The sequence below is a fragment of the Rhinolophus hipposideros genome, assembly GCF_964194185.1.
Source record: "Rhinolophus hipposideros genome assembly, chromosome: 3".
In the NCBI taxonomy this organism is placed as follows: Eukaryota; Metazoa; Chordata; class Mammalia; order Chiroptera; family Rhinolophidae; genus Rhinolophus; species Rhinolophus hipposideros.
This window is the reverse complement of record NC_138049.1, coordinates 6,443,396-6,470,453: the sequence shown is the minus strand read 5'-3', so window position 1 is coordinate 6,470,453 and position 27,058 is coordinate 6,443,396. Positions and strand designations below refer to the sequence as shown.

The 27,058-nt window shown below is 44.8% G+C and overlaps 1 protein-coding gene across 3 annotated transcripts in view; it reads right to left on the bottom strand.

The window, feature by feature from the left end:
- AGPAT4 (1-acylglycerol-3-phosphate O-acyltransferase 4) overlaps nucleotides 1–26,647 on the bottom strand; it is a 107,834-nt gene extending 81,187 nt beyond the window's left edge. The window contains exon 1 of one of the 3 annotated variants that reach the window (XM_081041082.1): nucleotides 26,436–26,647. The gene's annotated coding sequence lies outside the window, so the exon portion shown is untranslated. Of the gene's footprint in view, nucleotides 1–25,092; nucleotides 25,230–25,810; nucleotides 26,078–26,435 lie in introns of those variants that run through there. The other 2 variants (XM_081041081.1, XM_081041083.1) reach the window with 2 other exon arrangements.
- Nucleotides 26,648–27,058: the final 411 nt, after the last annotated feature.

Sequence of the window (27,058 nt, the reverse complement as noted above, 5' to 3'; positions counted from 1 at the left end):
GCACCAAAAACAATAAAAGAGAGCTCTATTCAGCATATAAACTACCTCCTACTCTAGTCTTATCGTCACCAAGGCAACATGGTCAGGATGGTGGTCTCACCCGTGCCCACTTCTGTCCTTCCCACACAGGCCGTGACAAAGCCACTGGGCGACGCTGCAGGCAGATGCTAGGTTTAACTCCACATTTATTAACTGTGTGACTTGGGCAAGTAACGTACCATCTCTCTGCGTCAGTTTCTGCATCTGTTTAATGGAGGTGATAATGCCTACCTCCTAGAAATGTTGACAATTAACTGCACACACCCACAGAAAGAAAGTGCCTCGCTATCCCTGCATGAAGGAATTCTAACTCTGCCCACACCCCCAGCTGCCTGTGAATGTCTCTGCAGTTGCTGCACGCACGGCCCCCCAAACCAACTACCATCTTTTCATACTAACCTTTCAGCTAGTGGCTCTAATGATCAGTTTCTTTTGTTTGTTTGATAATATTTTTCTCATTTGGACATTTTTTTTCTGACATCCACACAATCCAGGATGACCGTGAGCTGAAGTGACTTGTAAGACCACCTAAGTCCACCTCCAAGTTTTAATCAAATGATAATGGCCCCATTCCATTCCTAAAGGAAGGTGGTTCAAAGTTGTTGGTTCTGAGGCTCTCTTCATAATGATGGGTAATACCTTTTTGTTCCCTTATATAAATCGTATTGAAGAAATGAGTTAGACATACAATGCGGGTCTTGCTCTCACCTTGTGGAAGAGAAATAAAAACTGGTATTGACAAGACCCAGACCCTCGTCACTTTGGTGCCCTGTGAATGTACCAGTACTTCCCTGACTGCAGCCTTCCAACAGGGAGCTGAGGACACACCTCTGGCAACATGGCAGATGTACGCAAAGAGGAAGCCGACCAAAAGGTATGTCTGCATCCCCAAGGAAGCACTTTGGGGTGTGCAGACTTCTGAGTAGGGTGAGGTGGGGCTGGCTTAGGCCTGCAGACAGACATGTGCTTAGATCACCAGAAAACCACAGCATCTCAATTTTTTTCATAAAATCTGATCTTTAGTATTTCAAAATATACCAAAACCAAATATTAATTAAAAGCCTTCAAAATTAAGACTGAAGGCAAAATTCAAAACTTTGTTGAAAACTTCCTTAAACTTATTTTATCATTTAATATTTTCATTTTCGATACCCATTGGGGGAAGGGGTACAACACGAATCCTCTCGGGATTTAGGAGCTCTGACCATTAAGCAGGCTCCTGTATGGCCGAACAGCCCCACGTGATCTGGGAATGCCGTCCAGGAAACTGTGGGGATTAGTACCAAACCACCAAAGAGAGACAGTCATGCACATTCTACATGTCTTCCAGTCAAGTTTTCTTCACTCATTCTGGCCTGGCCCACGTCGTCTGGGTCAACTGCTCCATTAGGAGTGTGACTCTTGACAATTACAGGGTCACAGCCTTGGTCAACTGGCCAAATCACCAGCTTCAAGCATCAGAGAGAGCTTATCTCATAAAGCCAAGAAGATGTGAAGTGATAGTAACCAAAGCTTGTGGGGCACATAACAAAACCACATGGGCATGGGAGCTGTTCCACACAATAGCTGACCTGGTGTAAATACGGGCAAGGGCGGTTAAACTGATAGAGAACTTGTTTTGCACGGGCGTGTGTCAGGGGCACTAGGGACCTCCTTGGGAACCTAGAAATCATGATTCTACTAGTGGTCAAAGAAGAACTGCAGAGGGGACGCCCCAGGTTGAGTCAGGAATCTGGCTTTGACTCGGCCATCCGTATGACAGTGCTAGCTTGGTCACTTGGCCTCTAGAAGTCATCTTCCTCGTTGGTCAGTAGGAGACTCTGACAGATACACTGACCCCAGAGGCTGCTGGGAGAGTTTGGTGAGGTAAGCGGTGTGCAAGAACTCTACTGGGAAGATGCTGAGGCATCTGTGACCGCGCCCAATTTTATGGCTCAGAAAATGGGAAATGCAGCCATTCTCCAGGCTGATTGATGGGTGCTAACACGGCATTAGAAACCTGGGGCATTTACCCAGGAGCAGAGCTTGGAGGCAGCACTCCGAAGGCTCCAGCATGATCAGTGGAGCTTCCTGTACATGGGGTGGTTCACTGAGGGTCTGCTCAGAGGCGTGAATTTGGGGACAATCAGCAGTGGCCTTTCTTCTCCTGTGTCTCAGACACCAGTTACTGGGCTCTTTTCTCTCTGGTGGGTCACTTTCCATCCTCCCCACTGTTCCTTAAGCATCTCGGACCCTTGAGTTCTCCGACACCTTGTTGTTGCCAATCCGTACTTTCTGGTAAGGAGTATGGAGAAGGTGGGAGATCAATAAGGTTAGACTTTGAATCTTTCATTTCTTTGATTTTCATAAAGGGATGCCAATGGGCTCAGGCAATTTCCCTGACTTGATTCATGCATAATGGACCTGAAGAGAGACTTATTAGAAAACAAATGCACTTAAATGCTTTCCTGACATGAATCATTTATTGAAGACAGAATTGCTGGCTCTGAGTGCCCAAAATAATTTGACTTACAGTATCCTTGTTTCTCGAGGTCCGAAATATGACCACAGAATGCTGAAGTACTCAGAGATGAATAATGCTTTTGGGGTCATAGGGACTGGCTATTCCTCGAAAAGTTTCATTAATAACAGCAGTGATAAAACACGAAGCAGGGCCTTCGCTCTCTCCCTTTCTTTTTCTCCTTTAGTCACAAGCTCGGGAAGAGGATGCTTGGTTAAAGCAATGATGTTCTCTTCAATTTCTGTTACGCAGACTCCAGGACAGGTATTCTTGGATTCCTGCAAATATTCATTAATTCATTGGGAACTTCATTCATTCCTTAGGTTGTCTGTGTCCACGAAGCTACCCACTCATCCATTAAGTTAAAAATTCATTGATTGATACGTATTCTTGTAGCTTTATTTACACCACTGTATTAGACTTCCGAAAGTAAGCCCAGGGGATCCTTGCAGAGCATGTCTCTGTGTTTTATGAGAGTCAGTACCATGCCCATTAAACCAAAGCACTTAGTAAAATTTCCAGGCCCAAGATGAACCCCCACCTCTTCCGCTTCTTACAGGATAAATAGATGCTCCATAAATGTTGACTCAATCTCTAGATGACCTAATATGTTTCATTTCCATACCAATAATCGAATTGCCAAAAACAATCTAAAAAAGTGACAGCACGAACCGAGAAAATCCTAGGTTTCTTTCCTACTACATTAAGCACAGGGTAGATGACCTAACAATTTTTTTCTTCCTGCAAAAAGCCATGCAGATAAACCCACACAATTGCTCTCCAAACCGTCACAGTGTGTAAAATAAGCAAGCACAGAATCCTCTTCTACCAACACCGACTGTGTGACCTTGGGCAAGTAACTTGCCATCAAACTGACATGAAAATACACGAGTCAGTACATCAAACTGACATGAAAATAACTAAAATGAAAGCAAATTACCTACTTAAACCCCAGTAGGGAAGATCAGATGTTGGCTGGGGAACAGCGTTGACTTTTTTTCTTTTAAATAATCTTCTATTAAAACACAAATCTGGTCAAAGTAAAGGAAATTATACTCACTGTGTAAGTAAATCACTTAGCCAAAGTCATAGGTACTTTTAAAGGTAATTTCCCTCCCCCATTATAACAGTATTTCACATTCATTATATAAAACTTCTAAAGTTTTATATAAAGTTCTAAAATCTAGAAATTTTAGCACCTGTAACAGCCACTGACATTGTGACTTATTTTTTTCAGTCTTTGGTGAATGCATGGATGGGATTTTCCCCCCCTTTGCTAGAAAAGCCATTGCCGAGGTTTTTTTATTTTCAAACATAATTGAGATCATACGTTAAATCAATTTTACATGTCCTTTTCTTAACCTTTCGTGAAGTTATTTTCAATGTTCATATCACAACATAGATATTCTACTAGTTATACTGGACATATCATAATTATTGTCTCATCGTGTATTTAGGCTTCTTTTTGCCTTTTCAATAGTAAATAATGCAATGCTTAACAATTTGAGGCATAAAGTTCAAATCATAGTGTGGGGACAGAGCCCTAGAAAGCAGTTTCCAGGCTCTTGCCCTCCCATTGAAAGGTGCTGGCTCGGGTAGTAAATGGCCATCAACTGTGATCAGATGGCCATGAGCTGTGGCTAGTTGGCCGTCAGCTGTAACCCGTAAGCCATTGGCCACTAATGTAAAGGCTGTGGCTACGCTAGCAGGAAAATGGGGGCTAGGAAGAAGATGGTGGCTGAGCTAGCAAGAGCGGGTTGCAGAGAGGCAGATGCTGCTGGTGAGAATATAGTGGTCTGACTCCCCTACTTATGGCTCTGTGGGTGTTCCTTTTTGGCCTCACCATGTCCTGAGTTCTTATGAGGGGAGCGGGAGCTGAGACCCTGCAGGAGACCCCGCACGACAAATGGCGCAGCGAGCAGGGTCTCCCGCATGACATTTAGGTTATTTCTTTAGAATAAATTCCTAGCTACGGATTTCTGGTTTCAAGGAACAAACCTTTTAAGGAATCTGGTAAATATTGACAAATTGCTTTTCATAGAGTTTGTAGCTCTTTGCATTATATTATGACCAGCAATATACAAAAATACCCATTTCATCACATGTGTCAGCAATAAGAATTCTCATTAAAAAAATAAAAACCAGACTAACTCTTCATACATTAAAAGTTGTAGCGCATTATTTTAATTTGCATTTTTGGGGGTGATAAGCAAAGCTGGATAATTTTTAACATTTATTGAATTATTGCTTTTTCCTTATCTTTTTATCTGTCTATATTTATCAAAATTTATCTATATTTATTTATCTATAAAGACTTATCTGTTTATCTATCACCCACTTATCTCTTGCCTATTGAATTGTATGAGCTCTTCATATATTAAAAAGGATTGCATCTTTCCTATTCTATTTAGAGTGACCAATTTTTGCAGTTGGTTTGCTTTTATTTTTAGCTTACTGGAGTTTTGAATCATTACGAAGAACTGTAATTTCTTTTATAAAGGTTACTCTTAGAAAGGTCTTCTTTATACCCTTCCTTCTTGGCCTGCAGAAAACTGGTAAACATTCATTTATTTCATCTAGTTTTTCCATAATTAATTTTATTTTTAATGATGTGATCCGATTATTTATTTTGGGCTATGATGTTCCGTGAGGATTTAAATTGATTTATTTCCAAATGTTTAACCAACTGTATCCAAGACATTTATTAAAAGATCCTTCCCTACTCCATTAATTCATAGTACAATTTTATACATTAAATACCAATAAACAGTGAAGAAATGAACCATAGGGATCAATCCTCTAACTGCTCATTTTATAAAAGAAAATGTGGCGTCCAGAGAGTCAGGTGACAAGCCCCATCACCCAGGTGCTGAGGGACAAAGCAAATTACCAGAGCTCTGTGCTCCTTCTTCCCTTTGCCTACTTCTCTTGGGCCTCCCACCCGAAACTGTCTTCTCTCTCAGAGGCAATAAAATGCTTGGTATATCGCAACTGGGCCATCCTGCTTAACCAGCCACAGGAAGTCAGGGAGCTGGGCCTTAGGGCCACACTCAGGTCACTGTAATGCTGGGCGGGATTGAGGGAAAGCAAGATGGGTGTGGAAGCCACTTCCTGGGCCTTACTTTTCCCACTCAAACATGGGAGAAGTACTCCCTACATTCATAAAGGTATCACTAGCTCTGATACGTAAAAATCTACCTAGAGGGTGGTTTCTGCAGGAGAAAACAAAACAAAAAAAGCAGCAGAAGTGGGGGGGAAATAGTTCAGATTTTTTAAAGGGACGCATTACCATTAGTTTAGGGCCTGGAAGGCAGGTTTAGTTGTCTTCTTAACTGATACATCTCAAGACCCAGGGACTGAACACCTGCAGGAATGAGAGGTCACAAAGCCTCAGGAGGCCCAGGGCTATTTTCCATGAAGGCCTAAGACACAGGACCTGAACGGAGTCAGGGAACACTGGATACTAGGACATGAGGGCAGCAGCCAGTGACTCAGTTCTAACAACCGCAATGGGAGAATCTCCTTCCAACCCACGTGCTTGATTGTTATTTTGGTAATATTAAATGAAATTCACAATATTCCACCTTGTGAATTCCCAAACTTTGAAGAATTTCTTTGTAAATTCAATGGACTCTTTATATCTTGACTGAACCAGACTTTAATTTTGCCCCTGCTTTTAGCTTATGAGCTCCTTCAGTGTTAGAGGCCAAATATATCATAAAGGAATTAGAAATAATTATGAATAGTTACAAATGAATAAACAGAAACTAATTATAAAATATTTATAGGGAGACTGGCAATTTTGCTTCTTCTTCTAAAAATTCTTCTCTGAGTAAGTATTTAAATTGGAAGAGAGAGTCTTAGGAGGGCCAGAAGACCAACAGCAAGAAAGTATACTGAGTGACAAACAGAGGTTTACAATATACAATAACAACTTTGACAAGACAAAAGAAAAAAATGTGTCTCTATGCTTAGGAAGGATTCTGGATGGTGAATCATCAGACATTTTTTAAATTTCTGAAATATTTCAACTATACAAACATAAAAAATATTTTCCCAGATTGACATCTACTCATGTTTGCTTCGTCTTTTAAGAAATAAAGTATTATAGATATTGAAGCCACTTCCCCAATTTGAAGTTGAAATATGGTGTGTTCTTCTCTGTTTTCCTTCTTTTAATGTGTGTATATGAATTCACAAACAATACATCATTTTTAGGTCCTAATGATGTACATAAATAATATTTGAATACTTTTGTAATTTCCTTTCTACACTCAACACTACGTTTTTGAAATGGTGTGTACCTGGTTGAGTCGTTTCAGTTGCAGAAGTGTATTCTTTCGTATACCTACCCCAAAAGTTAATTACCACACTGATGGACATTCAGGATAGTTCCCATTTTTTCTCTATTATAGGCAATGCATTAATGACCACTGGAATTGGAATTGCTGCATCATTCTGACATGCACACCTCTAACTTTACTAGATATTAATAAATTGCTTTTCATGCTCAGACATTTAACACTCTAGGAGCATGCAGCAAGTTAGAGAGACAACAGGAAATAATTTTTTTCTTTATGCTTCTCTGTATTTTCTAATTATTTTACCAAGAATATTTACCACTTGGGTAATAAATTTAAGTTAAAAAAAAGAGCTCAACCTTTTATACTGCATATATTACTTAAGTATGATGACATATACTATTTGATATTGACAATGCTCTCTGATTTACAATAGTACCTCAGTTTTTGAACATAATCCATTCCAGAAAACTGAGTTCTGAAATGTTCGAAAACCGAGGTTCGGGTTCCCCATAGAAAGTAATGCAAAATGGATTATTAATCTGTTCCAGACCTTTAAAATCAATCCCTAAAACTGCAAATTTAGCATGAATTTTACTATCTAATGATACCATAGATCCATAAAATTTACGGCATTTGTAAACCGAAACGTTCATCAATGGAGACGTTCGAAAACCGAGGTACCACTGTATTACACGAGGTACCACGGTGATTTTACACATAAGGAAATGGAGGCTCAAGGAAGATCTATGACTCATTTAGTTTGGTGACTAATCTGTTTGGTCCCGTATCTTTCCTGAGTCTCTGTTCCCTCATCTAGCATTCCCATTAACCTCCCTCACAAAACTATCGAGGGCAAAAAGTAAGACAATTGATTTGAAGTACTAAAAGATTATTAAAGTGATTTATATATACAAGTGATATGATTTATATATACAAGTGATATGTATATGCAATTCATTAGTTATTTTTTTTCATGGTTATGTTCTTTACATCTCTGCTAATCCTCTATACACAGTAAGAACTAAGTATCAGGGAATATGGCCTCCCCCCAAAAAAACATTCTTGCAAAACCTCAAGATACAATTGCAATTGGTCCTTCCCATGGAAAGAAGTATAGTTTAGAGAATGGTATGCTACTGGGAGACTTACTCCTTTAATTCTTGATCTAAGCTTTAATCTACAGTAATTTAATTTTTAAAGATCAGTTAATACTAACTCAAATCAGAGAACCAAAAAGGGCCACTACCAAAAGCAAGTGCTTCTTGGTTTCAGATAACGCTCTTTGTGGGGCTTCCTAGCTATTAAGAGAACACATCCCAGCAGAGCGGAGAGCTCTGGAAATATACTACTCGAGCCCAAAAATGCTAGTATTCTGAAACTGTTAAGGAAAAGGCACATGCTGAACACACCCAACAAACCGTTTTTCACTGTTCTGAGGGTGGTACAGAGCCAGCTACCCCTGTACACACAGCACTTCTAACCCAAAGACAAACTAGGTTTGATGGGACACAACCTTCATACCGTGTGATAAAACCAATGTAATCACCACTATGTGAGCTGAACCAACAGCTCTTCTGAAAACTACTTCTTCATTCCTTTACTTTGGTGTCTCACAAATAAAATTCTCCTGCATGAACTCAATAATATTTTGATGTCGGTTTGAATAGCAAGGGGTCTTAGATTTGAAAGTCCAAGACATCGGTGCAAAGTGTCATTGCTTCCTTCGCCTCACAGAAGATTCTGGCAAGCGAATGCAAAACACCCAGCTCTGGCTCCTCACTTGTTAAACAGGGTTTCCACATGACCCAGGAATTAATGACCCCAAAGAAAAGAAAACAGAAGCTCACATACAACCTTGTTCATGAAAGCTTGCTCATAGCAGCATTATTCATAATAGCTAAAAGGTAGTTAACAGTCCCAACGTCCATTAACTAATGAATAAGTAGCATGTGGTGTAGGCACACAACGGAATGTTATGCAGCCACCAAAAAAAGAATGAATTACTGATATATGCTACAATATGAACGACCCTCCAAAACATTACACTAAGGAAAAGAAACCAGCCCCCAAGGACCATCTCCTGTATGGTTCTGTTTAGATGAAATGTCCCAAATGAGCACATGTATAGAAAGGAGACTAGTGGCCATTGCCCAGGGGGTGGGGTTTCTTTGTGAGGTGATGGAAACGATCTAAAAGTAGACAGTGGTGATGGTTGCACAACTTTGAATATATTACTGAATTTTATACTTAAAATGGGTGAACTTTATGGTAGGAGAATTATTTCTCATGAAATTGTTGTAAAAAACAAAAGAAACTCCTGGCCCCTGAGAAGACAAAACATAAGCACAGTCAGCTTTCAGTCCACGTGTGTTGTCGCCACACATGTCCCGGCACTGTTTACACATAGGAATGAAAGAGTCCTTACAATGGAAAGGAGAGTGGGGGGAGTGTCAGCCTGCAGGAAAAAGGCACCCTCCCCTGTCCCCACACCAGGGGGTAGCGCAAGATATCAGTGCCAAGGTCTACTGGTGTGACACTGGTGCCCACTGCAGGGAGGTAGGGTGGATCCTTCTCAACTGGTGTGATCCCCATGAGACTGGGCCATAAATAAAGATAGGATGGGACCTTCCCTTGGATCCTAAGTATAGCCTGTGGGCAAAGGCTGTAAGGATGTTCTTCCAGACAGCCCCAAAGAGCAAAACGAAATCGGCCCCTGGCATGCATGCCCAAGCTGCTATTGCCACCATCTAGAATAATTTGCCTTTGTGTTTAAGATACAGAGAGAATTTCCAGTGGGTCAAAGGTTTTTCAAAGGTTTTTCTCCTTCCCGTAAGGCTGCTGATTGACTACTGTGCTTATGTTCACCTCTCTCAGTGCTCCCCATGAAAGGATGCAATAAACCAGGTTTCCTAAAGCAGACTCACAGGGAGGAAATGCGGATGAAATTTCAGGGCTCCCATGTGCAAAAGAGTCAGCTGCCCTTCAATGGCCAAGCGGAGCAGAAGCTGACACAGTTCCCTGGAGCACAGCTCCGTGAGGCAGGGATGGTGGCTGGTGGCTTTTGTCCCCTAGGAGCCAGCATGGGCCTACATACAGCAGTCACTTACAGAAATAGTTTGTGAATGAAATTTGGCGAATTGCCAAAAGCTTCATTTCGTTAATGAAATCAGTGGGGAGATAAATAATTGAAGGAAAAGAAATGGGTCCGTCAGTTTGGCAACATGAAAATTTTCACATTTTCTGGGTGGAAGACAAATGAGCCAATGAGACACGTCACGATTTATGTCCCCTGTGCTCCAGTTTTAGGGCTGGGAGATCTTCTCTTTTCCCAAAGTCAGAGCCGCTTTCTGATCAACCTACAGCATCAAATGCAAAACATTTGTTGCACGATTCTCACGGAGCCACCGGGGTCAGGGATGAGTGGGGGCAGCTGTCTGCTCTCTTTCTCAAAGCCCTTACTATGGATATTCCTGTCCCCCATGTAGGATTCTGGGGAGAGAGATAATGGAGCAAGGAAAATGGGACTTACTTCTGATATGTACTTTGGGTTAGGAATAAAAGTAGCTAACTTCAAACTAGATGAATGCTGAAAACCAACCAAATATCCAACACCTGGTGAATGAGTAAACAAGATGTGGCTTATCCGTACAATGGAATACTACCCAGCAAAACCAAGAAACAAACTACTGACTCATGCAACACACCTCAAAATAACTGTGCTAAATGAAACAAGCCAGACACAAAACACTACATAGAGTTATTCCACTGATATTCAGTTCCCAGAAAAGGCAAAACTACATAGACAGAAGACAGAACACTGATCAGCCTGGGGCTAGAAATCCACCTGAAGACCAAGAGCACAGAATGAGGGAACTGGTTGGGCTGATGGAAGGGTTCTACCCTGGATTTTGGTGATTGTTGCACAACTGTACAAATTTACCAAAACTCATTAAACCACACATTTAAAATGGCTGCATTTTATAATATGCAAAACACATCTTGAGAAAGCTGTCAAAAAATTACATGAATGTTGAAATCCCAACAGTCAAAAAAATAAGATGGGATTTTGGAATATTAGGAGTCAACTCAGTTTTCTTCATGGAAGTGAAAAAGGAATGTGGGCAAGAACGAATGCGAGAGAGATGTGAAATACTCGTAGAAGATGGAAAAGAGTGTTGGTTCCATCTTCCATTTTATAATGGAAGCAGAAACAAGCCGATTTTGTTGTCCCATTGGCTATGAATCCAGCTGGTCTCTCAACCCCCAGCTTCTGTGTCATGTACATGATAATGCTATGCACATTCTGTCAAACTTTCCCTTAAATAAAACAACAGGCTTGCTCTGGCATTTTCCCAATTGACTCATCCAATAATGGCACCAATGAAATAAATTAGGTTGTCAACTCAGCATGACTTAGCTTTGGTGCATGCACGATAGCTACTAGTTTCTAAATTGAAATACTGGGACAAAGTCCTGCACACCAGAATAAAGGTTCTAGCATTTACACTTCCCAATGGTGGGGAACGGAATTTTACTCATCTCCAGACTTATGATACTTTTCCAATATCCCCCATGAAATCTCCAAGACTGAGAATGGCAGTCCAGAGATGAAAATTGTGTTTGTTCCATTCCTTAAAAAGTGATTTGTCTTGGCTGGAATACCTGAAATAATTCAAAATGGCAGCAATTCCATCTTTGCATCTTTCTAGCCTTTGCCATTTGAAAATAAATTCCCTGCAAAAAGAGTTAGCAGATTTTCCCAATATCTGAAAGTGCCCAACTACCATTTTTAGAATTTTGTTTTTTAAAAAGTTATCTTCTCTGAATATAAAATTGATGTTCTTGGTAGAAAAGGTGAAACATACATTTTTTACTTATGCCATGATTGAAAAAGGCAACTGAAATACAGAGAACACACACACACACAGACACACACACACACAGACACAAACACACATACACTTAAAGTGACACAGGAGAACACAGTCTCAGAATTCCCAGACAAGGAATGCCTCTGGTTGGAGACAACTTCAGTCTTGGACTTTGCCATCTTTACATGTTGGGAGATAGTTCTTATTTCCCAAAACAACCATGGAAACACTATCCACACTGAGTCATTTTTCAGACTAGGTTTTAGTAAGAGTTGGTTGAAAAATTACACGGCTGGAGGTTAAGGACTGGGGAACAATTTAACCACGAGCTTTACTAGCAACACAGTGTCCTCCATTTACTGAGATGAGCTGACATGACACTGGCTGGCGGTGGCGCCCACACTTGGAGCTGCCGGTGGTCATGGCCTTATTTTTATATACCCATCCTGTCTCACACAGCCCTGCTTTTGAAAAGCTGTCCAGAGTGAGGACAGGACTGTGGTGTTACCACACCAGTTGGTATCCACGAGCACTCATGACACTTTTCCAGGCTCAGTGCCTGGACTACATAATTTTCAGGGCCCGGTCCAAAATAAAAATGTGGAGCCCCTTGTGCAAAAATGATTAAGAATTTCAAGACATTGAGAGCAGAGGCTCAGACCAAGTGCGGGGTCCTGGGTGACTGTCCAGTTCCCACGCCTATGAAGCCACCCTCACTCATTGGTACCTTGACCCACCCAGTGGCGGCTCCCCAAATCTGTCCAACTCAGGAAGTCATTTAATAATTTCCCGAAAGACATTTCATAATTTCTGGAAAGTAAATGGGTCAATTTAAAAAAACCTGTCAGTAGCTAGCTCCACAGTACATACTTCTGTGCGACACCCTGCGCCGAGGACAGGCACGTAAGAGCCAGCTATGCCACTCTGACCTGTCCAGATCCAGTGTAAGACATTCGCAGTCACCTGGCATTGTACATGTTTGGGACTCATACTGAACTGCCAATGGCTTTACCAAACAGAAAAATCACCAAGGGAAGGAGACTTAGTCTCTTTAACAAAAGCATCATCTGATCTGGCAGCTTGTTGCTATGATGCAATGCAGGCTTCAGTTGAATTGTTCGCATTTCAGAGGACAATCACGCCCCCTAAGTGTCCATTTCTCTTAGCCCCTTCCTCAGAGGATGACTTTCATTCCTTCAACAAACATTTATTGGGGTACCATCCTGGCGAGTGGAGACACCGAATGGCCCCAAGCAGCTTGCTACATTGTAGGAAAGAACGATCAGAAAACTTCAAGTACAAAGTCGAAGGCTAACGGCTACGCTCCTGAAATGTGCAGTGTTTTTAGAATAAAAGGCGAGGTGAGGGCACCTAGTTCCACCAGGGCAGGGCAGGGAGGTCAGGACAGCTTCCTGGAGGAGAAGGGTACACTTCAGTGAGATTTCCTCACAACCAGCTCTTGTTATTTCCTGCACAGGTTCACTTTCACGCTGCTGAGGCCCTGCGTCTTCTGTCCCATCTGTCTGATGCCCTCCCAAATGTGTGTGACTTGCCAAATGTGTGTCCATCTTCGCAAACCCTGCCCTGGCCTGTACCAGCCTGCTGGCCCTCCCCCCAAATGGTGACATGCGTCTTTCCCTGTCCCCTCCTTATCACTGCTAAGTTCACTATTACAGACCTTGACCATTGTGTGGTTCAGATTACGTACTGCGTGAGGAAACGATGTAAGAGACTCCTTCAGCACAGTCCCGAGGCCACATAACATCAACAAATGGTATTTCCCTTGGTGTCTATGTCTGCCTTTCCACCAGGCTGAATTCCTTAGGAGATGACCTGTTTTTCATCTGGTACCCACAGTGTCCAGTTTGGACATGGCCGGCGATTAATAAACCTTCATACTATGAACGACTTCAATGGTCTGTCACATCCACTACCCTGTTCTAGAGAAACGCCCAGCTTATGGCATCTTAGTAACTTGCCCGTGGGACACAGCTGCTAATGCTGCACCCACCCCCACTCAGGTTGCCATCCACAAAGCCAATAGTTCACACAGGTAGCTGGGATATTTCACTTGCCATAAATCCAACTAATAATAGGAAGTTGCCAACCTACATTTGCTGTGGAAAAATTCAGTGACTTAACAATACGTCTCTTCTAGGAATAATAGTCAGTCAGAGATAATAGAACCTTCCAGACTTTCTACTGTAACTTTCCACCATATCATTAACATAAAATCCAAGAGATGTTGAGAAAAACAAAACAAAACAAAATCAGGGGTACGGGGATTTCCGGCAGCTGATTTCATCTTTTTTCCCTTGGTCTCCGTGATGAAGCGGACCTTAGCTTCCTGCTGCCGTCCAATCACACGGCACCCGGACTCCTGAGTATCTGCAAGCTGCAGAGGGTACAGGGACTTGAGCCAAAGAGCTGCTCTGCCTGTATGGGCTATGCGACCCTCGGCAAAGTACTTAGCCTCAGTTTTCTCGTCTGTCAAATGGAGATAATAAGAGCTCCTACTTCGTGGGGTTGGGTGAGGACTCGTTGTTTCTAGAACTTTGCCTGGTCCATGAGCATCTTAAATGAGGCCGTCACCATCGCCATCATCTTCATCATCACCACCAGTTCGTCCTGGCTGTGGTTTTCTTTTTGTCCAGTCACTTTTTTGCTGGTCCAACGTAGGTGATTCCCATGGACAGGCAAGGTTGAGAACAGGGCTGGGACTCTGCCACTGAGGCCTGGATCAGGTGGGTGAGCTGTGGAATGTGGCTCCCTGCTCACCGCAGCCACGTCTTCCCTTCACACGACCTCCCCACTCCTTTTATCAGCAACGAAATAGGGAAGAGCTGCTCCAAAAGACTCCAGTGCTTGGAGGCCAGCCCAGGGCTCAGCTTCCCGGACGGAGGGGACAGAAAACAGGCCGTCTTGACTCTACCTACAGCAATCTCCTTCCTCACCTGTGTCAGCCGGAGGACAATTTTTTTATGAAAGAATTTTTTGGAAAGGTATACAATTTATGACTTAAATTGTCAAAAGGTAAAATCGACAAAACTTTTGTTTTTCACAGCAATCGTTCTAGTGTGGTCTGGACTTTGCTGCCTTCGTAAATGAAGTACATTGACTATTCAGGACTGTGGTTCCACTGTGCGTCAGGGAGAGTCTCAACCACTAATAATTTATTTAAGTTGACTATGCTTTCTTGTCCTGCCTTGCTATTTATTGTTACATTTCCACAATTCATCCAGGAAACAGATAACCAAGCTTGTTAAGCCAGTACTTTCAGAATTAGACAAGCTGTGTAAGTGGGTTCAGGATAAAATCAGATTAAGGCTAATGAAGTACATAGGCTTTTGACAAGAATTTTTCTCACTTTATACTTCAGATTTGGGGTTGTGTTCCACGTGGTTGAGTCTGTCCCCAACTAGATATTTTGCCATCTCTTAAATAGGACATGTTTTAGCAGACTTGTTGGTTTATTAGATAATAACCCCCCGTGGTCAGAGAACACCTTTTCTCCACTTCCAACCGGCTGCCACCATACTGTCAATCTCACTGCCCTGTGTCACATGACTGTCCTCACCTGAATTTTACTAGAACATATAGTAGCACTTCTTATGCGCAGGCCCATAGCACCTCAAAGGTGTGACAGCACTATTTCCATTTTCAAATGATTAATATGAATTATTTGGCCAAGTGACACTTCATATCCCCGTTTAATGACTTGGTTTTAAAAAGGGCATGGACACACACACACACAAATAAATAAATAGGCCCACCCTTCTTCCTTATTATTCTCTAACATATCACCTAAAACTTGCTTTGCTTGTGCTGGGGCAAAGTCCACAGGTTGTAGTTTTCTCCTCTAACATTTTATTGTAAAGGAAAAAGAAAAGTGGTTTGTTGGGGTAGTGAGGCGGTTGGTTCTCTTTCCACCAGTTACAATAAGCTCTACCCAAGTCTCGTATTTCACACAGGCGGTTTGGGTTAGGTTATTCTTCAGGCCCCCTGGAGAGCGGGAGACCCCGAAAGCGATGGGTTCCTTTAGGATAGCTCGGGAGGCTTTGCTGTGGCAACGTACACAAGCCTGACTGGATCAGATGTCAAAGGATAACCCAAGTGAAAGACGCCTTCATGATACTAGGAGGATAACTTATCATAAAATAGTGATAAGATAAAAGCTACCAGCAAGCAGTCAGAGTTAAAGCACTTCCTCATCCAAGGATGGTCAAGGTAATGGGAGGAGAGAGATCACAAAGAACAGGAGCAGCCCTGGGCTTATCCAGAGAAGGGACTATTCCAGTGGAAGGGTGGGAAGGCCCCCACAGGTGGGGGACCAGAGGGAGACCCAAGCAGCCCTCCCTCAATTATACCAGCAGGAGCAGAGACCGAGGAGAACAAGTGGCCAAGGCTGGCAGATTCCCAGGGATGACACGTATGAGTGCCCTGCCCCAGCCCACCCCACCCCCAGGGCTCTGCTTAGAGATAGAAAGGGAGGCAAGGAAAGGGCAGGATGGGAAAGCTACTCTTCCCTCCCACCGAGTCCCTCAGAGAAAGATCACCCCGCTCAGTTTGCTTTTCAAAAATTTCCACAGAGATACTCCTTTCAGCAGAAGAAACTGACGGGTCTGGAGCTATAGCTTGAAGCCATCCAAACAACCAAGCATGGAATGTCTGCTGTTTGTCTTACAAGTTCATGTACATTCTGTGTTACATTATGGCATATCCATGTTTATTTTTAAAAATTCTTTTCCCTCGGATCTTTTGGCAAAACTGACGCTGGAGTGAGCTAGGTCGGGTTTACCCTGAAGCTCTGCACATTCGCTGTCACATGGCCAAAATGGCCCCAGGATGCGATGGTAGAAGAAATCTGCATCTACCCCGGACTCCTCCCTGACCAGGTCAGAAACTGAGGATACAGGATGTGCCAGGCCTCTTCCAGGGACAGGGAGAGTCCCGACCATGAGACCGCCCGCAGGTCTCAAGGAGCCCGAAGTCCCACGGAAAGTAAGCAGGTGGCCGTGTTTGGGGTCCAAACCCAGGTTTTGTGACCCAGCCCTGGTCCTCTCTTCTGGTGTGCTGCTTTTCGGGGTCCCCAAAAGGCCCCGAGTCTACATGGCCAGCAGAGTGTCCAGAGAAGGAGGCCAGGCAATCTCCCGATTTTCCTGAATGAAATGTTCCTGTGGCCTGTGACAAAGGTGGGACCCATTAACGCCAGGCTAAGAGTCTCCCTGCTGGGAGAGGCGGGCAGGGGAGCGGCGCTCAAGGCCTGCCCAGCGCCCACAGGACACAGCCGGATCCCAGCCTTGCAAACACAGCACATACACGTTCCAGAAAGGTACATCTTCTGTGGGCGGGGGGGAACCAGAGTGAAGCTGTTGACTGTCTTAAAGAGAAATCACAGTTCAGTCACTGGAGAAGACAGAAGTAGTGGGAGAAGGGGAGAAGGAAGTCCCAATATGGCTACAATTGGAACCAATATAAATAATTAGAATAACCAGGCACATTTAAAATAGCTCTGTGCTCCTCTCTCCCTCTTTCCCCTACTTAAACTTTAACCCTGTTATTCCTCTAGAAATGGAGGCCAAATGAGGATTTGGGTCACACTATGAGACCTTCACTATATCGTTTGGTCTTAAGTAACTTCTTAAATTTCTGCATGATTGGCGGTGGGGTTAAAACGTAGACTCTGCACAATTTGAAGCTATGGAAAAATCTTTTCACCCTAAAAGAAGACCCAAGGAAATTGTGGGAAAGAATGTATCATATAAGAAGAGACGATGCTTTTCTAATTCTTTACAGACCACAAGTCACAGTCTGCTCCATGAACAGGGGTTCCCAGCTCTGTGACGTTAGGGAAGCTGGCTAACCAACCTCTGCCTCAGTTTCAAGTCAGAATAGAGAAGGTCATTCATACCCCACTGGCTGGAGTAAGGATGAAATGAGATTAGCAACACAGGAGTAAGTGCTAAATAGAGGGTGCCCACTAGAACTAAAGGACATAAATGACTACAGGACAAAGCACATTATAAGCGACCCTTAGGGAAGAACATTATAGAAAAAGGTTTTTTATTCCCCCCTGTATTTACTATCGCAGAGGGTCAAAGGGGCCCTCTGTACAACCAGTGATCAAATTCTGTGTCTCCACTTCCTGTAGTTCTCAGACAGGTCCCTCCTCTGTGTCCTCCTCCCAGCCTGAGGCAACCTCTGTCTCCTGGACGCGGGCACCAGCCTGGCTGGGGTCTGCCTGCCTCCGGCCGCACCTGCCCAGATGAGCTCGTCAGGAATGCTCTAACCCCACCTGGCTAGGCAAGCCCGTTCCCCACCGGGCCCCAATCCTCTCATCTCTCATCATCTGACTCACATTCTGCCCTCCGGTGCCACAGGGCACCCTAGCACCAGTCCTCCTGCTTCGCAGACCTCACTTAGGGTTATGCTCTTCTCTAGAAAACATTTCTGAAGCCCCAGACAGGGCAGGGCAGTTATCAGTTCTCCTTTCTATGCTCCTCCTCCCCAAACGTTTAAAATGGTCAGTTCAAGTTTCTGTCTTGTCCCCTCAGCAAACCTGTCTGGCTCATCTTTGTAGACCCAGTGTTTGGCCAACAGTGGGCTGGAAACAAGGATTTGGGAAGAACAACTGTTTAAGAGGATTCTGGAATTTCATGGGAATTTACAACAGCAGACCTGCCCCACTCACGCCCATGTTCTAATCCTGGAAGGAAGGGAGAAAGGCAGACAAAAGGCGGGGACAGGACTTGACTGAACACCCAGTGTGTGTACCAGCAGTGTAGCCCGGCCTTATCTGAAGCTGGTGCAGGTCGGCCGGTCCCAGGACAGGAAGTGAAAGAGCCCTCTCCTAAGTGAGAGGAGCTGGAGACAGGGAGGGTGGGTGCTAAGCGGCAAATAAGCAAGTAGTGAGACGTGGGTGTGGAGCGCATGGGTTCAGGCGAAGGCCTGGGAAACCGGGAATTAATCAGCACACCCCAGCAGAGGTCAGTGAAGTCAGGTATCCTAGGCTCTCAGCATTCTTTCTTTAGATAGGTTAATCCCTTCCACCAGAGGGAGGGGGTGGTTCCCCTGACAATGTAGGCCCGCTGGGCTCAGCCAGGCAGAGGGGTAGAGCTCTGGGGAGTGGGCTGGCTACTAGCAGACCCCCCCAGGCCCCGCCCCAGCTCCCACCCCAGCCACCTCGGGCTACACTGTGACTCTCCAGGCAGCTCTGCCAGCAGAAGAGAGGGTGCAAAGCATTTGAATCCTTCTGGCGCCTATCTGCTCTTCGCTTACTGTATTATTAGTTTTCAATTCCTATCTACTTATTAATTTAATGGATGAATTGCCCGTTTGGTTTAGACTGGTCTTTGTAAGTACGGTGAGTGCAAGGTATTCCTGAGACATAGGTTTGCTCGGATCGAGCAGTGGACGAACCGGCTTTCTGAGGGTCAGAGGGAATTTCCTAGAGCAGTGGTTCTCAATGGCAGAGGGTTTTGCCCCTCCGGGGGACATTTGGCAATGTCTGGAACATTTTTTGGCTGTCATAACAGGGGGAGGGGTTCACCTAGCATCTAGACAGTAGAGGCCAGGGATTCTGCTAAATATCCTACAATGCACAGGACAGCCCCCACAATCAAAGATTTCTTTGTCCCAAAATGTCAACAGTGATGAGATTGAGAACTTGCCCTCAAGGAATGTCAACCTGGGAGGACCTGGCTGGGAGGCCATCAGCTCATGCAAATCTGAGTCCTGACACTTTTTCTCTAGACAAAACAACCCATCCAGTGCCAGGTGCTTGGCTCTGTGCCAGAAACAGTGCAATTAGAAACCCCCCGCCACCAACAAGTGCCCAGGGGCAGTCATTAGGATAGAAACGTAAAGACAGGATTGCCATATAATGTACTAATAGCATCTAGAAAAAGCAACTGTTTTATGAGAGATCAGTGGGCTGCTGGAAACATGTCAGGACAACAGAGGCCAGGGGTTCATTCTGGAGATAAGTGCAAAGGGGCATACACATCTGGGGAAGGAAGCTGCTGGCCACCTCTCCTTTCAGCCTACCCTCGCCCGCAGCAGGAGCCAGAGGGCAGAGGAGGAGTGAGCAGAATTCCTCAGTCCCGGATCTAGGAAGTTTTAGATGATTGCATTGATTGTGTGGGCATGCTGCGGCCTCCTGCCTGGGGAGAGCACTTGGTATGAGCAGTCTCTTTAAAATTTCATCAGCCTGGGTTAACCTCTGCCTACGGAGAGGTGGCAGCTCTCAGGAAGCTGATGGAGAGGGGTGAAACACAAGATTTCACTCCTGGGTCAATTCACCTCTCCCATTCTCATGGCAAAGTTTGTCTAAGATAAGTACTGGCAGTGTCTTTTCGGATAACACCCTCTTCCTTTAAACTTGGCCACAGAAGTGTTGACGATCCACAGTAGTAAAGAAAGTCTGGCTCTCCACCCCCAGCCCTGGGAACCACAGAGAGCAATATCCTTAAGGGCGACTTCCCAGCGAAGTTCAGCCCTTGGCGACACCCTGGTTTTGAGAACAGTGCATATTTAATTTGATGACCGATGCGCTGCACGGTCACTCAGATATTGTATCACAGGGCCTTTTCCCGCCCCCACCACATCACCGCTCCACTGGACCGCATCAGAACAACAAGGCTCCCTGCAAACCAGAGCAGCTTGTCCCGTAAGCACGGCTACTAGTTCTTCCCCCACGTTCTACAATACGAGTCTGTCTTCCAGTATTTCTGCAGGTTATGAAAACGGGAGGAGAGGCATGCAAGGGGGAGAATCTACGTGGTAGATGGTTGTTCGCTACTCCAGAAATTTTTACAGCATGTCTGCTCTATACCAGGCCCTATGCCCACCTGGGGACAAAGGGGTCACTATGACACCAGTGACGTGGCAGGCACAGTGGTTCGGAGCCAGGGCTCTGCAAGGCAATGGTCTAGTTTCAAATCTCAGCTTTGTTACTTATTATGGTACTAGATGAGTACCTTAACACTCTCTAATCTTTGCTTTCTTTATCTATAAAATGGAAGTGATTCTATTAGGTTGGTGCAAAAGTAATTGCAAGTTAAAAGGTTAAAAGTAATTGCAAAAACCGCAATTACTTTTGCAGCAACCTAATAGTTTTCACCTGCTCTGTTTGTTCTTAGGATGAAGTGAATTAATAAATGTGAAGTCTGTGTAATAGACTGGCACACAGGAAGCCCTCAGGAAAGGTGGGCTATTCTCATTCTCATAGGTTCTACAGGTTAGCCAGTCAGCTCAGAGTCCCTGATGGCATTTGTGGGTTACCTGCCATCACCCAGACTAAGGAATAACCACCTGGGAATAAAACTAAGGAATTTTAAAACTAAGGAATTTTAGTGTCCAGCTTCAAACTACCATGAAGTCCAAAATATGCCTCTTCTCTTGTAGAAGCCCACAGAGCAATGACTGCGTCACAGCTGTTATGTACGACCCACGTTCAGAGGGAGACATCCGTGCCAACCATATTTATCTGGAACAGCTTCACGACTAAGGGAGAAGCTGATCTCTTCTGAGATCAAAATAACAAAGAAGAAGAAAGGGGAACTTGCCAGAAGTTTTCTCCAGAAGGTCAGGGGAGCAGAGGAGGGCGGTGTTCCCGGTGCCCATATAATTTCCATACTGAAGGTAGAAATTATGTGGGACAAAACAATCCTACTAAGAGGAGCTTCATGGCATCAGCAAACACAAACAGCAAGTACGGCAGCGAGGTTTTATTAATAACATTCTTTACTTTGGGTAGTTAGACTTAAGAGGTTGAAAGCTACTTGGTTTTGTCGGAATGAGACACAGACTTGCAAGGTGTTGTGGGAAATCTAGCGCTACATGATAAGAGGATATCTAGGAAACCAACGGGCATGTAATTCTGATGCAGGTGAGAGTTTCTCTTTTAAATATGCTATATGTTGAGTCCATCTGGAGGAAGTTATAGTCCCACAGAAGTCTCTAAGTAACTCACTGTGAGAGATTATCTTGCTCAGCTTGTACTTTTCAGAAACAGAATGTACAAGCCTCCTGGACTCTGTTCATCTGTGTCTCCAGGGTTAGAAATGCCACTTCTCCTATTCAGTTAATCAATAACTGTCGACGGACAGCAGCCATAAGCTCAACCAATGTGGAAGATACAAGAAAATTACAAGATGGACAACAGGCAACTGCTAACCGCTCTCCCCATCTCTGCCCAGCCAATCTATGTACAACATTGTTCAACAATAAGAGAAGCATCCAGTGCGATTAGACAAAAAAAAAAAGCCTCTATCAAAAATAATACCCCATGGTTTAACGGGCTGTTTCTAAATCTGTCCTCCTGCTAGTTCTAGAGTTTCTTTAGGGAAGAAATTACTTCCTATTTATTGCTATATGCATTATATTGTCTGACACATGATACTCAATATCATTTGTTGAGTGAATGAATAAATGGATGGGTCAATGGATGATGAACGTATGTATGTATGTATGAATGAATGAGTGAATGGTGACTGAAAGGTAGGATTTAGGGTCAAAGGAAGAAGTAGAGCAAACCAGATTGGAGTAACAAAATGAAGACAAAAATGAAAACAGGTAGAAAATCTTAATGGAGCAAGAGTGCATCTTGAAAAACAAAGCAAGGTAGGTTAGACAGATTGTTCTATGATAATGTTCACCAAAAATTGCTCTCATTTTAAGACATTTCCTCTTACTCAGCCATTAGAAGAAAATGGACATCAGCCAGTCACAGTATCTCCCGTAAAAATCCTTTGGATGTTTAAAAGTAGTAGCTATTTATACTGTATCTGGTTTTGCTCACAATTGTATCCATAGCACTTGGCAGATCGTAGATGCACAATAAATATTGTTAAAAGAACGAGTTCATGAGCTAAGCTTCCTCTTTCCCATGGCCCTAGTGATCTCCCTGGTCTATACACGAAGCCAAATTTCAGAGTTCCAAAACTTGCTTTCCAAGCTGTTTCTGTCTTGGGCAAGATTATTGAATTAGAGTTGCCCAAGCTCTGGGTAATATTAGGTGATTGATTATTAAGCAGGTTTGATCACATATGTTTCTAAATATTCAGGCGTCAGAAACCTTTCAGAGCTGTGAACGCAGCATCTTTCCAAAGCCATCAGTCGTCCTTTTCAGAATACAGCCAACTGGACAGAATGTAATAAGTTGGCCAAACGCTCATCTAAGCGTCCCACAATTTAATGCAATGGCAATGATAGGGTTCTTAGAATGATGTTGTGGGCGCCTGTGGAATTCCCTCTCCCAAATTTCTTACTTGTTTAAAGTCTGATTTAAGTCTGGCCTTCCCTCCTTGAGCTTCAACTCAAGAATAATTGGATTAGGAAGGATCCTGCCTCCCATTCACCTTGTCTTTCTTCTACCAATCTTCTGATTTAAACAAAATTCTGTCCCTGAATTTATTCTCTACTAGTTCTTTCCACCAGCATAGAGTACACCAGTCCTACTTCCACACTAAAGACAGATGCTTGGGAGAAGAACCTTGAATCGTGACCCACGTCTTACCATCCATCCCTGTCGTCTGGGAAACCTATGCCTTCTTCCCCTTGAATGGTCTGTCTCCTCCCCTTCAAACCTTCAACATCATCCTCCTCAGGATATTCCTCTGAGACTAACTGCCTCCTGCTTTCTCATCTCCCTCTTGCCTTGCCTCCTCCCCAGCTATGTGCTTACTTACACATGTTGTCAGCCCTGGTTGGTGGATTTAAACCTGAGAGCACAGACTACAACTTCTGTTTTCTTTACAAACTTGACAGCACTCAGTTCAGAGCCTTGCAGACAGTGGGATCCTAATGCAATGGAGACTGACTCCGACTTGAGAAGTGATTCCCTGGGCATCAGCTCCGTTCAGCCTCTTGCATGAGACCCTGAGCTTGCTTTGTATTTGTAGCTCCACCAACCTTTCCCATGTCAAGGCTGCAAATTATGTTTTTAACCTCTACTCAGGGTCTGACCATAGGACAGTACATTAATTTTTGGCTGTGTTTCTAAAAGATTCTTGCTTCTGTTCCTAAGAACTCCGTTCCATAAAGTTTTTGGTTGTGCACTTCCCAGGGCCAGAAACCCAAGAGTGCCCATATCACAGACTTTGAGTTAAACATCCAAAGTGCAGGGACACGCGATAAACCCAGATTTTTGAGGACCATTTTCATGCTAGAAAAACTAGCACCACTGCTTTGAATGACTCTTTGCAAACATCAAAAAGCTACCACCCAATTGTTGTTCTGCTAACATGTGCTTTTCAAAACAAGCCATATTCTTTTTCGTGATACTTTTCTACAGTTTATGCCCTTTAACTCATTCTCTTGACTTACTCCATTTAGGTCTAGTCAGTTTTGTGCCACTCTATTTAGCCCGTTTTCAGATAACTTTCGTACCTGAAATACTGAAGACCTCCTGCACTCTTTACGTTGTATACGTCACAGATAAAGCGGGTTAAGATAAGGATCCGCACAAACAGAACCTCCTGAAAACCACCCCTTCTGCCTGCTACCACGGGAGGGGTTACTGGGAGATTTCTAAGTAATGCTTTTGGCTGTAATCATGGGAAAGCAAAGGGAGGACTAAGCGACTTTCATAAGTCTTTATCCAAAACTACAGATGACTTTAAGAATGGAGGATGAGATTAACTACTGACCTGCCTTATAGGAGACTAACCTGGTTATTTGGGATGCCCATTAAAAGAATGCTGTCCATTATGAAACATTTCCTCGCGTGTATTGGACAGAGGCATCAGTGTGACTCCTACCTGGGAATAGGCCTATTTGGACTATGTCTTTCTAACGTATGTGTCACTCGATTCCAATTATGTTTAACTTTGCTTATTACTAGATAGATGATACCTTTCTGTCACGTTTCATATTTTTCCTGAAAAATCAATTCTTTTTCTCCTCATTGAGGATGTTAAGAAGATTCACTAGTTTTTACTTGGGACTCTTGACTTGCCGGTTGTCCCTGCCACCTATACACACACCTACATACACCAGAGGCGCGTACACACACACACACACACACACACTATCTCCCACATCTCACAATACTTCCTTTCCAACTGAAGATGCATGGCTAACAATCACAGATGGGTTAACCCTTTCCCAGGTTTGGAAACGAGGTCTATACACCCTCACGTTACGCAGAGTGGACAGTGTGGGTGACTCACGCAATGCACAAAAGGCAGAACCCTGCTGGCACTCAGCATTTTTTTCCAACCTCATACTTGTTGAACTTAGATTTAGTGCTAAATCCGTTCAGACGAGAGCAAAGACCCCCTCCCTCTTTAAATATGTAGACTTTTAGGTAAACTTGAGCAGACCATGCCATCTCTCTCAGTGCTGATGCTTAAACCCCCTCTGAAACTTTTCTTACCTCCTCCAAAGAAGTGTGAGCTCCCCCACCTAGTCTGATCACACCATTACTATCCGTCTTGAGAACTGCTCAGGTTTTCTAAAAAAGACCAGACACTGCAGACTGACATAAACATCAAACCGCTCCTTTGAGAATTCCTGGATGTGATGGAGAAATGCATGGGCTGAAAACTAAGTCCATAAAGCGGTGATTACAAAGGCCTGTTTCCCTGACAACTCCCCTCCCCCAGCCCTCCTGTGACAGGGAAAAACCAAAATGAAAGTGAGGAGGGGTAGCAGAAAGCCATGCTGGATTTGAGCCAGCCAAGGGGATAACCAGCGCGAAAGCAACCGACTCGGAAGGACAAACAGATCCATCTATTTATGTGGGGGCTGCATTTTGTGTAGTATTTTTGTGGTTGCCATAGACACGCCGGAGAGGGAAGAGCATGTTGCATGACACAAAAGAGACCGATATGTAACAGGAACCTTCTCCCAGCTCCATCTAGTGCAGAAAAAAAAAAGAAAAAAAGAAAAGATTTAACCCCAGGGGCCTGGGGTGCCGGGGGAACGAAGCCCATGTCGCCGCAGGGACAGGAAGGCTGACCCCGCCGAGCACAAAGGAAAGGTCCTCCGTGGCAGCGAAGCCCCTCGCCTTCCTTCCGGGGCCGCCCACCGCGTCCCCACTGTCGCCTGGCTTCCTCTCCTCCGCCCTCCGCGGCTCCTCTGTCTGTACCTACCCCTTCCAGAGGATTTCATGAAATCCAGCCAAGGAGAGAATAATCGTGACAGAAAGAGGGACAGGAGTCCGCCACGCCCGGAGGTGAAGTCGCCTGGAAACGGCCCCCGCGCCGCGCAGCCCTCCTTCCCCGCGCCCCGGACACGTGGGCTTGGAAACCAGCGACGGGAAGGGCGCGGGCTGGGGGGCGGGCGGCACCGCGACTTTGTAGGAGCCGTAGGGCCGCCACCACCGGGAAGAAAGGCGAGGCTCCGCCCACGGGGTGGGCCCTGCGGAGGGAAAGAGTGGTCCTCGGCTGACGTCCCCCCACCCATGTCACTTCCTTCTAAAGCTGGCGGGGACGGGGCGGGAAGTCGGAGCCGGTGTCACGCGAGTCCCTCCCAGGCCCTTCCCATCGCTGTGGGGAGGGGCCGGCCGGCGCAGACCCCGCAGGGCCGGACACAAGCCCGCCAGGTGGCTTCCCCTTCCGCGGCCAAGCCCTGCCGCAGCCCCGGGCCCTCGTGGCTCCTCGGCGCCCCGCTCGGACGGACGGCAGCCTGGAGAGTGTCCGCCGCGGGCTCCTGTTTGATCCTGCGACCTTACAGCCCGTGTGTCCCGCCACACACGCGCGCTCCGACCGCGCTCACCTCTCACCGGCCACGCGGTGCGGGATGGAGGCTGCGTTCCGCTCGGAAGGGTCGCCGGGCACCGTCCACACACAACGCTGAGCACCCGGGGACGTGAGACGCGAGGAGCGCGAGGAAGCAGGCTGGAGGGCCATCCATGTCCCCTCCCGGCGCCAAGTGGCCACCAGCGACGGTCGCCACCGCGCTCACGCACGTGGCACACACCCTGCCCCGCGTGAGGGACGCGCTGAGCGGACCTTTGGGAAATGAGTGTCCTGGCAACTTTGAAAAAGGACGGGCAGTTGAAACTCCAGATAAGCCGGGTCTCCAACATTCCTTAAAGAACGATTTCCGTCTCCAAACCGTGAAGGTGTATGCGCTTCAAATGTTCACTGTTAGCACCATGGTCACAAATAATATTTGAGGATTTACATAGGTCTTCTGGGTTCACCCCCGTTCTTTAGATGTTTGCAATCTACAGGGGAAAATAAAATGTTCACAAATAACTTGAACACACTGCAGAATTAATAACTACAAACGTGCTAAAAACTATAAGAAACAACAACAAAACAGTGTGCCAGGTGAACAGAGAAGGTGGTAAGAGCTGGTTTGGGCTGGGATGCGGGGAAGGCATTCAGAATTCG